Source organism: Salvelinus alpinus, chromosome 2 (genome assembly GCF_045679555.1).
Source record: "Salvelinus alpinus chromosome 2, SLU_Salpinus.1, whole genome shotgun sequence".
Taxonomy (NCBI): Eukaryota; Metazoa; Chordata; class Actinopteri; order Salmoniformes; family Salmonidae; genus Salvelinus; species Salvelinus alpinus.
In genome coordinates, this window is record NC_092087.1 from 43441495 (window position 1) to 43457131 (window position 15637).

The window sequence follows — 15637 nt, forward strand, 5'->3', positions numbered from 1 at the left end:
TAACCCTTCCATTAAACCTAACCCTTTAACCTAACTCCTATCCTCAACCCTAACCTTAATCCCTAAGCCCAACCCCTAGCCTAGCTAATGTTAGCATTAGCCACCTAGCCACTTATCTAACATTAGCCACAACAATTAGGAAATCATAACATATACTATGTTATTTTTATTGTATATGTTTTATTTTTTCCTCAGTAGAGCTTTGAGATAGCTCTGTAATGAAAAGCTATACAAATTAAATGTATTATTATTACTTAAGGGAATGTAAATGAAAACAGCATACAATAAGTGTCTGGACAATTTCTTGGTGCCTCTTCATTAGCATTATAAATGACAATATGTTCAGAATTGTACTGTATGTATTGATTAGACATTTATTTTATAATTTACAATAGACCAGCAAAGCCAAAATATTGATCAACATGAACACTCATGAGAAATAATGGTGAGACACACAGGAGGCTGCTGAGGACAGCTCATAATAATGGCTGAAATGGAACGAATGGAATGGTATCAAACACATGGAAACCATGTGTTGGATGTATTTGATACTATTCCACTTATTCCTCTCCAGCAATTACCACGAGCCTGTCCTCCCCAATTAAGGTGCCACCAACCTTCTGTGGTGATTTGATTAGATTTTTTAAGAATTAGAGCCATAAGCATAATATAGGCACCTGGCCGCCCTACAGTGTGCAGGACCCATTGATTTGTACAATTTGTAACACTCATCTCCCATCGGAATGCTAGATGAATAACAATACAAAGTAACAAACTGTGATGTCATATCACGTAAAAGTGAATTACTTAGGCTTTAGGGAATGCAACCAACTACAGAGATTGATGGGGAGGGGAGCAGGAGAGGAGGAGGACCCATGTACCCCGCTTCAATCAAGCAGGATTCAGTCGTCCACTTGGTTTCAGTCACCCTCAAGATTGACGCGGGAAACAAATCCAGATGTGGCCTCCTTCTTGCCAGGCCTCTCACACTGAGCAGACAGGGGTCCTGGGATGGACAACTCAGGCCTCTCACACTGAGCAGACAGGGGTCCTGGGATGGACAACTCAGGCCTCTCACACTGAGCAGACAGGGGTCCTGGGATGGACAACTCAGGCCTCTCACACTGGGCAGACAGGGGTCCTGGGATGGACAACTCAGGCCTCTCACACTGAGCAGACAGGGGTCCTGGGATGGACAACTCAGGCCTCTCACACTGAGCAGACAGGGGTCCTGGGATGGACAACTCAGGCCTCTCACACTGAGCAGACAGGGGTCCTGGGATGGACAACTCAGGCCTCTCACACTGAGCAGACAGGGGTCCTGGGATGGACAACTCAGGCCTCTCACACTGGGCAGACAGGGGTCCTCTCACACTGGGCAGACAGGGGTCCTGGGATGGTCAGCTCGCACAGCTTCCCCACATACGACGTTGGATCAAGGGTGACCTCGTTGAAGAGGTGATCAAGGAGCCTGTCTACGTAGCCTGTAATGTTTTTGAAAAGGGAAATGTTTGTTAAATGGGTAGTGAATTTAATTTCCTTTTATTTACTGTTCTGATTATGACGCTATCAATTCGATGATGTAGGGATCTCATTCTACAATGTGTTTTCTGGTGTCTTTCACAGTCAGGCCAACCGAAGCTGTACTGTGCAAGTTGTCTAATGTTTCCCCCCCAAGGAGCAGCAAGAGGAACTGCCCCTCCCTACCTTCAGACTCTGCTCAAACCGTTCTGCCACCTCTGGTCTCTTGGCCCTCCCGCTCAGCTCAGTCCAAGCTCTTCTCTGTCCTGGCACCACAATGGTGGAACCAGCTTCCCCCTGAAGCTAGGACAGCAGAGTCCCTGCCCATCTTCAGAAAACTTGTGAAATCCTACCTCTTCAAAGAGTAAAATAAAAACAGTAAGTTTTTACTTTGCTACTTTATTGAGGAAAAATGTACTTACTATGATGTGGTTGTCCCACCTGGCTATGTTAAGATGAATGTATTACCTGCAAGTCACTGGATATTTGTATTTATTTAACTAGGCAAGTCAGTTAACAACAAATTCTTATTTACAATGACAGCCTACCACAGCCAAACCCTAACAACGCTCGACCAATTGTGCGCCGCCCTATGGGACTCCCAATCACGGCCGGTTGCGATACAGCCTGGAATCAAACCAGGGTCTGTAGTGACGCCTCTAGCACTGAGATTCAGTGCGTTAGACCGCTGCACCACTCAGGAGCCCATAACAGTGTCTGCTAAATGACTAAAATGTCAACGTAAATCTTGTAATAAATTCACAGGTTCAGATTTTAAATTTTTTCCAGGTTTTCACTCTCAAAGTCACGCTTTTAAAAAATTAAAAAATAAATAAATGTGATGTTTTAAGTCTACAAACATTACCTTAATAACCACATCAGGATACAACTTTTGAGGTCTGGGAAAACTAAGTAAAACTTTTTGTCTAGTTGGCCTTAAATTCAACTGGTCAGGCACCTAGCACTGTTGTTTGGTAGTGGTGTTTCTGTAGTGCACATGAGATGGAGTTTTCAAAACAAATAGCCACTGAATTGATGCAAATAATCATAATACAGTATCATTCTGCCAGGTAGGCTTAGGCTACTTGTAGCTAGTTATTTAATTTAGAAGGTTTGGGGAAAAGTTTTTCCATCTACCAGAAAATGGTTAGGCCTATCATTAGCATCACTATATTTTTTCATGTTCCTGAATTACATGAAACCTGGACGTTTTACTTCATATTATGAGGCATGTCTTACCTTGTTTCAAAGTAACCTATAGCCAAAATCCCACCATAGAACCGTTTATATTTTATAGACTTCCTCATATGTTCTATTGGTTTTCAAATCAACTTTATTTCATTGTATAGCATCCAAAGACATTATCCGAGTCATATTGGCAACCCGTGACAGTTGTTGGATCTTTAGATCTCCCATGACTTCAACATTTCTAACTGATATTTCCATCTCTGTCCATGAAACCGCTTGCATGTTTGGTGCCCATTTTAGAACATTGTTTTCCTGGAAATTGCATTTTGGAACATTTGTGCGTAGACCTACCGCCGTGTGCACATTGAGGTGCTTAAAATGTGAAGAAATAATAGTTTATCAACATTTTAAGCTAAACATTCTGATCTGTTCCATCAGCCTTATTAATTAATACTTGGTACCTCCACTATACTACTTTGATACGCATCCTGGGAATTAAAAAGTGAGTATACACAATGCCCACAAAAAAAAGTGGGTATACAATGTATACCTGCGTATACCCTCCACTACACCACTGGATGTAAGTTTACCAGTATGTTTGGTCATACATTCTGCTTGAGCAGATGTAAACAAAGCCAAAGCAAGGCATAGGCGCACATGTGATGACAGTTTTAAGGTGGTACATATTTAACTTAGTTAAGATGATAAGATGCTACCATTGGTGTATAAAATGTCTGGCTTTATGTGATGTTGCATAATACCGGAAGTAAATCCTTGGTAATGCCAGCTTCCTGAATCCAAGTGTTTGACACTGGGAGGAGGGGACCAGTAACTTTATGATCAAGCTTTATCAATGTACCAGCTACAGTCATTTTTCAGACTTGGGTCACCCTACTTTGAACTGGTTCCATCCAAATGTCATCCAATTTGATGAAAAACATGATTTTCACTGTTCAGGACCTTTAAACCTCCATTGTAGCATAAACTATGACACACACATCTTACTATCTGCATGCTTTTATTTGGGTTTCTATGAAAATTATATGATTAAATGTTTCTTTAAACCTGCAGCTAGTTACTTGAAATGAGCCAATCGTGCCAAAACATGACTCGAAATTGAATTCACTGAAACCTAATAAACACTAGCTGGCTAGGCTAGTCAACTGTAACATTGGCTATCTCTCAATACATTAGATAAATGGTCAACGGAGTTACCTCTTCATACGATCAAGACCATTCATATTGCATGCTACATATTTCAAGTGCACTCGAAACGAGATATTTATCTTATTTTAGTTTTTGGAACTAACTTAGTTACACTGAGCGAATAAGATTATGCTAAACCGCTGGGCATCGGGCATTGGCCTGTTACGATAGGGCGAATCGGAGAGGGAGGAGCGCCCTTCTCAAATCGACCAGTAATCTGCGCTGCTCGGTCATTTTGTCAACAAAGCAGTATGGTGCATCGTCCAGAAAAACACATCCTTTTTCCATAAATAAATGTTTGAATGTTCTAACTGGTTTTCATTGGGAAGGCAGATAAAGCGTTTTTTATCAATAGCAATTCCTTTTGCATGAGAAAACAGAGATGCTGCTTTCAAGTTCCTGTCGGAACTATAGGAAACTCTGGCATTTTCGACTTGCTAACTGGTTGTATAGTGAACAAAAATATAAACGCAACAATTTCAAAGATTTTACTGAGTTACAGTTCATATGAGGAAATCAGTCAATTGAAATAATTAATTAGACCCTAACCTATGGATTTCACATGACTGGGAATATAGATATGCATCTGTTTGTCACAAATGCCTTAAAACACAATGGGTCTTAGGATCTCGTCACTGTATTCAAATTGCCGTCGATAAAATGCAATTATGTTCGTTGTCCGTAGCTTATGCCTGCCCATAGCATAACCCCACCGCCACCATGGGGCACTCTGTTCACAACGTTGATATCAGCAAACCCGCTCGCCCACACAATGCCATACACATGGTCTGCGGTTGTGAACCCAAGGAACTTGAAGCTCAGACACTTGCTCCACTACAGCCCCGTCGATGAGAATGGGGGCGTGCTCAGTCCTCCTTTTCCTGTAGTCCACAATCATCTCCTTAGTCTTGGTTACGTTGAGGGATAGGTGGTTATTCTGGCACCACCCGGCCAGGTCTCTGACCTCCTCCCTATAGGCTGTCTCGTCGTTGTCGATGATCAGGCCTACCACTGTTGTGTCGTCTGCAAACTTAATGATGGTGTTGGAGTCGTGCCTGGCCATGCAGTCGTGGGTGAACAGGGAGTACAGGAGGGGACTGAGCACGCACCCCTGGGGAGCTCCAGTGTTGAGGATCAGTGTGGCAGATGTGTTGCTACCTACCCTCACCACCTGGGGGCGGCCCGTCAGGAAGTCCAGGATCCAGTTGCAGAGGGAGGTGTTTAGGCCCAGGTTCCTTAGTTTAGTGATGAGCTTTGAGGGTACTATGGTGTTGAACGCTGAGCTGTAGTCAATGAATAGCATTCTCACATAGGTGTTCCTTTTGTCCAGGTGGGAAAGGGCAGTGTGGAGTGCAATAGAGATTGCATCATCTGTGGATCTGTTTGGGCGGTATGCAAATTGGAGTGGGTCTAGGGTTTCTGGGATAATGGTGTGGTGTGAGCCATTACCAGCCTTTCAAAGCACTTCATGGCTACGAACGTGAGTGCTACGGGTCTGTAGTCATTTAGGCAGGTTGCCTTTGTGTTCTTGGGGACAGGGACTATGGTGGTCTGTTTGAAACATGTTGGTATTATAGACTCAATTAGGGACATGTTGAAGTTGGTCAGCACATGCCCAGAGCACACGTCCTGGTAATCGGTCTGGCCCCGCAGCCTTGTGTGTTTACCTGTTTAAAGGTCTTATTCACGTCGGCTACAGAGAGCGTGATCACACAGTCGTCCGGAACAGCTGATGCTCTCATGCATGCCTCAGTGTTGCTTGCCTCGAAGCGAGCATAGAAGTGATTTAGCTCGTCTGGTAGGCTCGTGTCACTGGGCAGCTCACGGCTGTGCTTCCCTTTGTAGTCTGTAATAGTTTGCAAGCCCTGCCACATCCGATGAGCGTCGGAGCCGGTGTAGTATGATTCGATCTTTGCCCTGTATTTACGCTTTGCCTGTTTGATGGTTCGTCGCAGGGCATAGCAGGATTTCTTGTAAGCTTCCGGGTTAGAGTCCCGCACCTTGAAAGCGGCAGCTCTACCCTTTAGCTCAGTGCGAATGTTGCCTGTAATCCATGGCTTCTGGATGGGGTATGTACGTACAGTCACTGTGGGGACGACGTCCTCGATGCACTTATTGATAAAGCCAGTGACTGATGTGGTGTATTCCTCAATGTCATCGGAAGAATCCCAGAACATGTTCCAGTCTGTGATAGCAAGACAGTCCTGTAGTTTAGCATCTGCTTCATCTGACCACTTTTTTATAGACCGAGTCACTGGTGCTTCCTGCTTTAATTTTTGCTTGTAAGCAGGAATCAGGAGGATAGAGTTGTTGTCCTCAAAAGGTTCTACAGCTGCAACATCGAGTGCATTCTGACTGGTTGCATCACTGCCTGGTACGGCAATTGCTCGGCCTCCGACCGCAAGGCACTTCAGAGGGTAGGGCGTACGGCCCAGTACATCACTGGGGCAAAGCTGCCTGCCATCCAGGACCTCTACACCAGGCCATCCAGAGCCTGTAAGTAAGCATTTCACTGTAAGGTTGTATTTGGCGCACGTGACAAATAAACTTTGATTTGATTTGAGGCCAGTTGGATGTACTGCCAAATTGGCAACAGCTCTGGTGGACATTCCTGCAGTCAGCATGCCAATTTCACACTCCCTCAAAATCTGAGACATCTGTGGCATTGTGTTGTGTGAGAAAACTGCACATGTTATTGTCCCCAGCATAAGGTGCACCTGTGTAATGATCATGCTGTTTAGTCAGCATCTTGATATGCCACACCTGGCAGGTTGATGGATTATCTTGGCAAAGGAGAAATGCTCACTAACAGGGATGTAAAAAATATTTGTGCCCAACATTTAAAAGAAATAAGATTTTTGTGAGTATGGAACATTTCTGGGATTTTTTATTTCAACTATGAAACATGGAACCAACACTTTACATGTTGCATTTATATTTTTGTTCACTGTAGTTCACAGGACGATGGTGGCACCTTAATTGGGGATTCCCGGGTCATGGTCATGGCTGGAGCAGAATCAGTGGAATGGCATCAAATACATTAAAAACATGATTTGATGTCATTCCATTTGCTCTGTTCTGTCCTCCCCTCAGCAGCCTCCACTGGTGTAGTTATGCTGCATTAAACTAATCAGAAAGTCGGACATTTCCAAGTATCCTAGTTCCTGACTAGTACATAAACATGTCAATAATCCTACTAATTACTACACGTGCTAACTACGTCACTTTTGTTTTGAGCCGACTTTGCCGTGGGCTTTGAACCGGGCAACTGGCTCACGCCCGGGAGGCAGCCCGGTTCCAAATCGAATGCAGTCAACTCAGCCGATGCTAAATACGCCTACACTGGCGCCCGGGCGGCATTAATCGAACCCCCTCACTGACAGCAGAGGACGTATTTAATATTCGAAGCAGGCCATTGGCTGCCTTCATCACGAGGGATATGTACGGAAGTTGTGATTGGTTCCAAGTTTAGCAGTTCGCAAATTTGCCTGAGCAGACATTGTTAAAATATACATTTTCTGAGAAAATGTGCAAGAATTGATTGAAAGTACAATAACATTTTACAGTAATCATAAAAACCTTTCATTTTCATATACAAAAATCTGTATTTTCAGGATTGGCCCACAATTTAGGTGGCAGCAAAGACAGTAGTCAAAGACATTACAATATGAAGATAGGCAGAAACTGCTTCTCCAATATAAATCCCCGATCACGCTTGTATGCGATTTCGTGGAGACGTTAGCTAAGCTTAGCTCATGCGCATAAACATATTTTCGGGTCTACCGGTCGTCACGTGCCAAACTGCGTATGTGCATGCCGTCAAATCAAAGGCACTCCAATATAAAGTCGTTTCAGTATGTCACTTTACCGAGGTTGCAGTAATAACATGTTCAACTACTTAAGACTTGTGCTCGAATCTAGGTTGTGCCTTTAGATTTCGAGAAAATTAACAACTAAGGAAGAATGGTCTGCTTTGTCTGCTAAGCAAGCGTTCCCGGATGTCTCGCGATGTTGCGCCTTTGATATTATATATATATTTTTTGGCGAGATCAAGAAAACAACCCTATCTTTTTATTTTTTATTATTAACAACAAATCAATACAGGAAGTACATGTGGGAACACAAGTATATATGATTAATATACAATGGACAATTGGGCTAGGGTGTACAATATCATATTACACAAGGACCTTAAGGGACATACATACACTTATAATTCTAACAGCTTTTTTGTTAGTAGAGTATTTAATTGTCTTAATAAAATACAGTTCAATTTCTTTTTGTAAGGTAAGAAAATGTGTTTTTTGTTTGTAAATTTACATTTGTGAATATGAAATTTGGCAAAAAGAATAATGAAATTAATTACATAAAAATGTTTCAGCTTATTTCTATCGTAGGTAAAGAATCCAAGCAGTACATCTCTCCACAATAGTGTAAGATCTTCATAAATGTATTCAATTATAAATCTACTGATGTCTTGCCACAGTTTTCTTACAATAATACAATGCCAAAAAAGATGCAAAACTGTTTCTGGGTGGTCATTACAAAAGGAGCAATTTGAGTTGATGTTTTCCTTAAACTTCTTCATATAGTGGTTGGCAGGATAATATTTATGAATCATTTTAAAGGAAACTTCCATAATTTTGTTATCAAGTAGGTATGTGTGTGGCAACATCCAAACTTTTTCCCAACAGATATTATCAATAAATCCATTCCATTAAGGCATGACATGGGGTATAGATACAACATCCTGCTGAAACAAGGTTCGTATCGCTCTGTTGTTAAATGGACCAAAATAGAAACAAATATTTCCTACTAATGATTCAACAGGGTCAACGGAAAGTAGGCTCTGATGGCCAGGTCTTGATACGTTCCTGATTAATAAAGCAACACCTGAGGGAATGGCATCTAAAACAATTGCAAAATCTGTAGGTGTTACAGGGACCTTGTAAAGTGATAAGAATTTACCAGTTGGCTCACCAATAGGATATCATTTCGGAACCAATATTCTAAAAACAAAGAAGTATTTTTATACAATTTATCCCAATTATTCCATATATAATATCTGTGTGGAGAAGAATTATGCTTATAAATTAAGGACCATGACAAGAAAACCTGCCAAGGAAAAGCAGAACGTTTCACTGGAACTTTGTCAATATTATAATTGCAAACCAACATGAAGTTAAGGCCACCAAAAGTAGAGAAGACATGAGGAATAAAATTCAACATAGAAGTGGGTCTTCTTAGGAATTATTTTATCCAATTGATCTTAAAAGTATTATTTAAGGTAGTAAAATCCAGAAAATTCAGCCCACCATTACAACAGTTTTCCTAATGTAATGGGTACGGTTTCTCCACAGAAAGTTGAAAAGCATCTGGTCTATCTCCTTGATTATTTTACTGTCAAGATATAAAGATAGAGCGCCATATGTTAGTCTAGAGATACCTTCAGCCTTGGTTATTAGGACTCTTCCTTTTAAAGATAAGTCCCTCTGTAGCCATTGATTTAGCTTCTTCTGCGTTTTTTTAATAAGAGGGTTAAAATTGAGTAAGCCTCTAGACTTCTGATCCTTTCTAATGGTTCTTCTTTTACTGGAATACCATAATATGAAGGTGTCACACAATCTTTGACAGCCATGAGTTCACATTTATTAACGTTAAGATATAGACCAGACGCTTTGGAAAAGGATTGTATCACATTGATCGACATGGGAATTTGGTTAGCATCTTTCAGAAAAAGTACAGTCGTGGCCAAAAGTTTTTAGAATGACACAAATATAAATTTTCACAGTCTGCTGCCTCCGTTTGTATGATGGCAATTTGCATATACTCCAGAATGTTATGAAAAGTGATCAGATGAATTGCAATTAACTGCAAATTCCCTCTTTGCCATACAAATTAACTGAATCCCCCAAAAACTTTACCACTGCATTTCAGCCCTGCCACAAAATGACCAGCTGACATCATGTCAGTGATTCTCTCGTTAACACAGGTGTGAGTGTTGACGAGGACAAGGCTGGAGATCACTCTGTCATGCTGATTGAGTTCGAATAACAGACTGGAAGCTTCAAAAGGAGGGTGGTGCTTGGAATCATTGTTCTTCCTCTGCAATCATGGTTACCTGCAAGGAAACACGTGCCGTCATCATTGCTTTGCACAAAAAGGGCTTCACAGGCAAGGATATTGCTGCCAGTAAGATTGCACCTAAATCAACCATTTATCGGATCATCAAGAACTTCAAGGAGAGCGGTTCAATTGTTGTGAAGAAGGCTTCAAGGGGCCCAAGAAAGTCCAGCAAGCGCCAGGACCGTCTCCTAAAGTTGATTCAGCTGCGGGATCGGGGCACCACCAGTACAGAGCTTAATCAGGAATGGCAGCAGGCAGGTGTGAGTGCATCTGCACGCACAGTGAGGCGAAAACTTTTGGCGGATGGCCTGGTGTCAAGAAGTGCAGCAAATTAGCCACTAGAGAAGTGGAAAAACATCCGGGACAGACTGATATTCTGCAAAAGGTACAGGGATTGGACTGCTGAGGACTGGGATAAAGTCATTTTCTCTGATGAATCCCCTTTCCGATTGTTTTAAACATCCGGAAAAAATCTTGTTCGGAGAAGACAAGGTGAGCGCTTCCATCAGTCCTGTGTCATGCCAACAGTAAAGCATCCTGAGACCATTCATGTGTGGGGTTGCTTCTCAGCCAAGGGAGTGGGCTCACTCACAATTTTGCCTAAGAACACAGCCATGAATAAAGAATGGTACCAACACATCCTCCGAGAGCAAGTTCTCCCAACCATCCAGGAACAGTTTGGTGACGAACAATGCCTTTTCCAGCATGATGGAGCATAAGGCAAAAGTGATAACTAAGTGGCCCAGGGAACAAAACATCGATATTTTGGGTCCATGGCCAGGAAACTCCCCAGACCTTAATCCCATTGAGAACTTGTGGTCAATCCTCAAGAGGCAGGTGGACAAACAAAAACACACAAATTCTGACAAACTCCAAGCATTGATTATGCAAGAATTGGCTGCCATCAGTCAGGATGTGGCCCAGAAGTTAATTGACAGCATGCCAGGGCGGATTGCAGAGATCTGGAAAAAGAAGGGTCAACACTGCAAATATTGACTCTTTGCATCAACTTCATGTAATTGACAATAAAAGCCTTTGACACTTATGAAATGCTTGTAATTATACTTCAATATTCCATAGTAACATCTGACAAAAATATCTAAAGACACTGAAGCCGCAAACTTTGTGGAAATTAATATTTGTGTCATTCTCATAACTTTTGGCCACGACTGTATTATCGTCAACCTGCTGGCTTACAATCATTTCTTTACCAGCTATGGAAATACCTTGTGCAGAACTATTATTTAAAGAATTTGTAAGAAGTTGGGTGATCAATAAAAACAGGTACGGAGAGATAGGACAACCTTGCCTAATTCCTCTCTTTAACTCAAATCTAGGTGAGGTGCCATATTTCAATTTGATAGAGCTGTTACCATTTGTATAGAGTCTTAATAGCATTACAGAAAAAAAAAACAAAGCCAAGTCTCTCAGGGGAGTGGAAGAGGAACTGATGCTCTACTGTGTCAAATGCTTTATAAAAATCTAAAAATAATATGAAGCTATCCTCGGTTATTAGGTGTGTCAAGTAGTCAAGTATGTCTAATACTAGTCTGATATTGTTAGAAATATGTCTGTTCCTCATGAAGCCAGACTGTGTTTCATCAATTATTGCATCCAGGACTTCTTTAATTATTTTTAATTAAAGGCTAATATCTTATAGTCATTATTAAGAAGACAAATTGGACGCCAGTTATCGATGAGCAGCACTTATTTTTTAGGCTTAGGTATCAGTGTTATTAAACCTTGATTCATTGTAGGAGGGGGAACATTGTTTTTAATACTCTCTAAAAAGACTTCAAATAGGATGGGAGCTACTTGTTCAGAAAATAATTTGTAACATTCTGATGTAATTCCATCAACACCTGGTGATTTATTGTTCTTTAGATGTTTGATAGACTCTATAATCTCTTCGACTTTGATTGGTTCATCACACTGTTTAGATTCTATATCACTGATAGAGTGAACATTATTCAGTGAGTCAAGAAACATATCTGTGGATTCCTGACAGTACGTAGAGCTATAGAATTTTCTGTAAAAATTGCTACAGTATTTAGCGATTCATTTTTGGTCATCTGTAATAACACCATCAATGTTTAACTTATGGATAGTGTTATTTGTAGAGTGAAATTTCTCAAGTCTAAAGAAATAGGATGAATTCTGTTCTCCCTCCTCAATCCATGTATTCCTGGATCTAATAAAGGCTCCATCTGCTTTTAATCTATTTATATTATCCAGTTTATTTTGTAACTCAATCGTTCCATCTTCTCCTCCCCCGAGAGGCCGGCTGGGGACCTCTGAGAAAGGGAAGTTATCTTAATGATCACCTTTTCCTCCTCAGCTCTTCTGGTCTTAACAAGATTACTACCATATTTTCTAAGGTATTTAGACACCTCAAATTTAAAGAGCTCCCAGTTCTTGCAATAAGATTTTTCTTCACAAGCCCTTTCCCAAAAGTGTGAAAGCAGATCTTTAACCTCAAACTTAACTATATCATTATTTAATAATGAGCTATTTAGCTTCCAGTAGGATGCTCTACCAAAGTTAGTTTCAGGGGTACATATTTTGATATCAATGTAAATGGCCCTTTGGTCTGTGAGGGGAGTAGTACAAATATTTGTAGTAACACACTCACTATCAATACATTTGGATATAAGCCAAAAATCTATTCTGGATTGTCTGGAACCTGTTTTGTTACTCCGAGTGAATGATCTGTTGGCCGGAAACCTCTCTCTCCATATATCAGTAAGATCAAACTTTTCCATAAAAAGTATTAAACCCAAATTCTTTTTGGTTGGCCTACCTGGGGGCCATCTATCAGTTGAATTATCTATAGTAATGTTAAAGTCCCCTCATATCAATAATAACGAATTTGGAAATTTAGATAACCAATGAAGTATATGTTTCTCTACAGATTCAAGCAACTCATCATTCTCATGTTTGGTGTTGTACCCGTAGAAGTTTACAGTAGTGAGCGTAATGTCATTGTAACTGATCACAAGACAAATAAAGTTACCAAAGGGGTCACATTCCGAGTGTAGAATATTACCACCAAAGGTATTTTTCATTGTAGTGACACCAGCGGAGCATTCAGATCCATGGGAAAGCCAAATATCGTTGCCCCACTGTGACCTCCAGAAGTTGGCATCAGCCAAAATTGAGTGAGACTCTTGAAAAAAGCAAGAATCTGTTCAAAATTGTTTAGCAAATAAAAACAAGGCCTTGTGCTTCACATTGTTTCGTAACCTCCTAGCATAAAGTGAAACTATAGACAAAGACAAGACAACAAAGATGATATAAAGTATAAACTGTAGTAGGATGAGTGAAAAAACATAGGAGCGGTGAACATAAGCGATAAGGAACCGAGATCTGCACCATTTAAGTCAATTTAAAGTGAAAATAGCTTATTCCATAAACTCTGAGCTAGATGTTATCCGGCTTTTGGAATTCAACTCAACTGAAAATTATGTTCAAGACCAAACCAAGGGTTCTCTGTAGTAAGAGAGACTGAAAACCCTCTTTAGTGTAATCAGGAACTATTCTGAGAAATAAAATACAAAATAATAATTTCAATAAAAGGGTACCTACTATTTTAGGTACCTACTATTTTAAGTGCATATGAAAACTGATCATAAAAAAACGGAATAAAAAATGTTTTACATATACATGTTCCTAAGACCTTTTTCACTTGGAAATAAGTATTAATAACTAAATAGAACAATAACCGTGTATAGGCCGAGCAGACCTGTATGCCCTTTAAAACTGTATCTTAGTTACTGTATACATAAAAAATAATTACAACTTTTTGTGTTTAGTCAGTCCGCCAGATCAGATGCAGTATGGATGATGAGGGATTTTGCCTTTAAGTGCTTGAAATAGACCATTTTCCTGTCCTGCTAAACGTTCAAAATGTAACAAGTACTTTTGGGTGTCACGGAAAATTTCGAAATTACATTATTTTCTTTGGGAATGTAGTGGAGTAAAAGTAAAAGTAGTCAAAATATAAATAGTAAAGTAAAGTACAGATTCCCCCCAAAAACTACTTTTAAGTAGCACTTTCAAGTATTTTTACTGAAGTACTTTACACCACTGACAACGCGTCATAGGTTCTTAAGTTAGCTCACGCCGAACTGCGCGTGTGCATGAAATCAAATCTTGAGGCACTCATTTTCGTCAAAGTTGTTTTTGACGAAAATTAAATCGTGTGTCTTTGTCACTTATACGAGGTTGTAGTAATAACATGTTCAACTACTTAAGACATTGGCTCGAATCTAGGTTGCGACTTTAGATTTCGATGTTGCACCTCTGGGTTTAGAAACTCTGCAGTATCGTTCTGGAATATGTAAATCACGTCTACGCGTCCGCATTAGTTGAATATGTTGACGTCGACTGATGCGAAGTGTTGTCAGGTCGGAGCTCTAGAAAGAGGCCAGAGTTCCCGACTTACAATTCCGAGTTGGATGACCGTTCAAAACGTATTTTCCCAGTCAGAGCTCGTTTTTTCTCCCCGAGATCCCAGTTGTCTTGAACTCACTGAAGACAGATTTCCCAGTTCCGAGTTTCGAGTTATTTTGAGTGTGGCAGAAGTCATGCTGGATTGACATGGCCAATGTTGAATGTTTATCATTTTAAGCTTGGAAAAGAGACCCTTAAACTCAGACTTGGGACCACACAACCACTCCACTGAATAGCAGACTAGTGATTGCTTTGCAATGCTTGCAGTTAGCCACTGATTCCTTCCAAACCACTCATTGTTGAATTGCCAGCTCGTCTTATTTGTAATTTTGCTATACCTAGTGTGCAGAGCAGTGTAGGATAACTGTGTTTGTTCTGGCAGGTACTCTAAGGTGGACATGAACACCCAGGAGGCCTATGAGCTGGCTGCGAAGGGGAAACTCCGTCCCGACGGGAAATCTCCCCCTATTATGATAGGCCTGTGTTTATTACACTTCCAACCACCCCACTTTACCTTGGGTAAATATTTCACCTGTACTGTACAATACCCTCCTGGATAGACACTTGCTCACACACATGGCTACAGAGACACAGGGCAACACTCATACATGCAATAGGACTTGGCACATGTCTCTTTTTAACTGATAAACTGCAACAGACACCTTAATGTTGCATTCGATATGTATTAGATATTCTGTAATAGTTTGCTAATTCCATTTTTCACATTACATTAATCAGAGGTGCAGTGTTTGAATGAAACCCAGCGATACCTGTGCAGAATCTTGCATGAGGTGGGCTTGGAGCTCTGCAGCACGGCAGTATGCACGCGAGACGGACCCTTCACCGTACAGCACGCTTTGACCCGCCGACACTGGACTGCCCCTGGTGTCATACAGGCCATCCAACAGTCCAGGAAGGCTAGAAAATCCAAGAGCATACAGCCAGGGGAGGATACAGGAACAGCCAGGCAAAGACAGGAAATTTAGGAAGAAGCAGCAGGCACTGGTGAATCCCACCGGTTACACTTGGTATTGACCTCAAAAGCATTTGGCTCTTGATGTCCTTGGGATTAGATATCCTTGAAAGAAAGCTACACGAGCTGCAAAATAGATTGGTTTTAGTCAATCAATGCAGATGTGGAAAG

The 15637-nt window shown here is 41.0% G+C and overlaps 1 long non-coding RNA gene across 1 annotated transcript; it reads right to left on the reverse strand.

Annotated features, from left to right (window-relative positions):
* Positions 1-354: 354 nt before the first annotated feature.
* On the reverse strand, positions 355-4083 carry LOC139562395 (uncharacterized). Its single transcript, XR_011672347.1, has 3 exons — positions 3925-4083; positions 1708-1876; positions 355-1484 (listed from the first exon to the last, which is right to left on the reverse strand). It is a non-coding gene; the product is annotated as an uncharacterized lncRNA (long non-coding RNA).
* Between the last annotated feature and the right edge of the window lie 11554 nt (positions 4084-15637).